At 42.1% G+C, this 2,986-nt stretch overlaps 1 long non-coding RNA gene across 2 annotated transcripts in view; it reads left to right on the forward strand.

Moving 5' to 3' along the window:
• The window catches only part of LOC119294155, a 2,995-nt gene extending 2,350 nt beyond the window's left edge, over window positions 1-645 (forward strand). For both annotated transcript variants that reach the window (XR_005143357.1, XR_005143358.1), the window contains one exon: window positions 351-645. This is a non-coding gene — a long non-coding RNA (uncharacterized LOC119294155). The remainder of the gene's footprint in view (window positions 1-350) is intronic.
• Window positions 646-2,986: the final 2,341 nt, after the last annotated feature.

Raw genomic sequence — 2,986 nt, forward strand, 5'->3', positions numbered from 1 at the left:
TGCTTGGAATTATATGAATGTTGCAAGTAATTCGAAAAGCAGGATGTGTTCTGAACTGTTGCAAACTTATTATAAAATTGAAATCAATGCGGTTTATTGGTAGATTATTCTTTAGTATACAGAGCAACGTGTAGTCCTCAATCTTTATTATTTTGAGTATGTGTTCCTGCTGATTCATGTTACCCTGAAAATTGCATGTGAAGGATCAAAAGGTAAATATGTAGTCATACTGCTAGATAGCAGCTAACTAGTCAGTTAGAAGATCTAAGTTTTGTCACTGTATGCTCAATTAAATTTCAACTACATTACATCATTTTCATCTCCTTACAACTAGTCTAATCATTTCTTAGGGATGTGAAACAATACTGGAGGAATCGTGATCTATGGCAAGGTTGATGATGTCTATGGCAATGATTGTCATGATTTATATGGCGATGAGCGGTATGATCATATGGTGATGAAGGGTGATGAGTCTAATGATCTTTCTTCAGGACATGCAACAAAGTGAACTTCTGAAGTTTTGGTCAACTTTAGCTTAGGAATAATGCTTGGACCGTTATATATAGTTACTATTTTGTTTTGCATTTCAAACTTCCTAGATAGATCATGATGAACAATGTAATTTGGATGCACGTCATTTGGGCTATGGTATTCTGAAAGTTGCGCTAAATATAATATATGTTACTTGGTCATGTGTCGTTGTGCAATTATGAGATATACTCCCTCTTCGTCCCAAAATATAAGATGTTTTTTGACACTATCATAGTGTAAAAAACATCTTACATTTTGGGACGGAAGGAGTATATTTGAAGTGGAAAGCAATCCTTGAGTGGTGACTAATGGCCTGCCATCCAACAAACATCTCAAGTACGGAGACTTCACTATCAGTGAATCTCTATATTGATGGTCTTTGTTGGGCTCTCAGCCATAGGAATCCCCGAAGGGGTGTATACACAGTCGACTATCATAATGGCTTTCGGTTTCATTCTCCTCTCGGTTATAACAATCCGTGAAGGATTTTGTTCTCCTCTCGGTTATAACAAACCCCGAAGGGTCAAATATACCGTCATCTATTACGAAAGCCGATGGGAACTAACACTAGTAGAAAAAAGGTCAAATGTGAAGCACAATAGTGCCGGTTTGAATTTCAGCCGGCACTAATATGTACATTAGTGTCGGTTCATGGCGGCGATCAATAGCACCGGTTCGTGGCGAACCTTTAGTACCGGTTCATGCCACGAACCGGTACTAAAGAGGATGTGTCAGCCTGCGGTCAGGCTATGGCCCCACCATCACAATTTAGTGCCGGTTCGTACCACGAACCGGTACTAATGAGGTTATGGCAATCTGTTTTTAGTCCCACATCGCTCCCCTAACAAGCCTTTTACCACCTTAAATATGTTATTTCTCAAACTATCACAAGCACTTGGTCTTCATTGAACTCTATGTGTAGAATTTGTGGCCGCAATATGAGTCTTCATCGGTTTATAAATCGTTGATGACTCATATTGACAATTCAGATTGTACACACAAAGATAATTGATAATCAAAGTATTTTTGATGTTATAATTAAGATCATATTGACAATTTAGACTGTAAAGAAATATAAGATCATGATCTAAATGCTCTTATATTTTTTGCGTTCAGTATGCACCAACTGCTAGGCGGGATAAGCTGTTTAGTACCGGTTTGTGGCGAACCTTTAGCACCGGTTCGTGCCACGAACTGGTACTAATGAGGTTGTGTCAGGTAAGGCTAGCTGGTGCCGCACGAGCACCTTTAATACCGGTTCATGGATGAACCAGTACTACAGTTTCTTAGTAAGCTGTTTTTTAGTCCCACCTTGCGAAGAGAGAGGGACTAGGAGCGGTTTATAAGCCCTGAGTGCAGAGACGATGAAGAAGAGGCTCAATGCTCACGTTGCTTAGCTTCAAGCCTTCAGGAATATGGTAGACTGCACGGAGCTATGCGCAGTGCAGTTTACACTATTCCGAAAGGCTTGAAGCAAATTAACGAGCATTGCACCTCTTATTTATTTTTAATAACTTATTACAACTCCGGACTTCTTCTGTTATGGCAAAAACTAATTGCACGTCGGCATTTCTTTTTTTTTTTAAACTTTGGTTATAACTCCAGACTTTGACCATCAAGTTTTGCAGAAAAGAAAAAATAGTAGGAAAAAAAACTATAGCTGAAAAGAAAAAAACTATATAAAATGACCGTGAAATGGAAAATCACTACAAAATGAACTTTGAAAATGTTGAATTTTGGCAAATTAGATGAAAAACTACTCAGAAATAAATAGAAGAAAATAAATATAACAGAAAAAAAAAACTATACAAAAAACTATGCAGAAATAAATAGAAGAAAATAAAGCAGAAAATAAAAAAACTGTAAAAAAAATTTGGGGCGCTGCCCTGTGGGCCTGCTAGGCAGCGGGCGTGCAATTACAGGCCTTAAAGGCCCAGCAGACTCACAGGGCAGCGCGCAGAATTTAGGCCCACAAGCCTGCTATATAGAGGAGTTCAAAGAGGTAGCCGCGGCTGGGTTTATAAACCAGTGCGGCTGCCCTTCGCCCGGCGAGGTGGGACTAAACTTTGGGTGGCAGCGCGAGGCCTTTAGTACCGGTTGGTGGCTCCAACCGGTACTACAGATCACCCTTTAATACCGGTTGGAGCCACCAACCGGTACTAAAGGCCTGCTCTTCCCGCCTCTTGGCCTGGTCAAAGTTGGCCTTTAGTACGGGTTGGTGGCTCCAACCGGTACTAAAGGCCCATCCTATATATATAGCACTTACGAAAATTTCAGTTACATCTCCCCACTTTCGTCTCCAACCTCTCGACATCGCCGCGCGCCGCTCGATCCCGTCGTCGCCGCCCGTCGCCCGTCGTCCGTCGTCGTCGTCGCTGTCCCCGCCGCCGCCCGTCGTCGTCGCTGTCCCCGCCGCCGCCCGTCGTCGTCGTCGTCTCGCGCCGCCGCCCCGAAC

Source organism: Triticum dicoccoides, chromosome 4B (genome assembly GCF_002162155.2).
Source record: "Triticum dicoccoides isolate Atlit2015 ecotype Zavitan chromosome 4B, WEW_v2.0, whole genome shotgun sequence".
In the NCBI taxonomy this organism is placed as follows: domain Eukaryota; kingdom Viridiplantae; phylum Streptophyta; class Magnoliopsida; order Poales; family Poaceae; genus Triticum; species Triticum dicoccoides.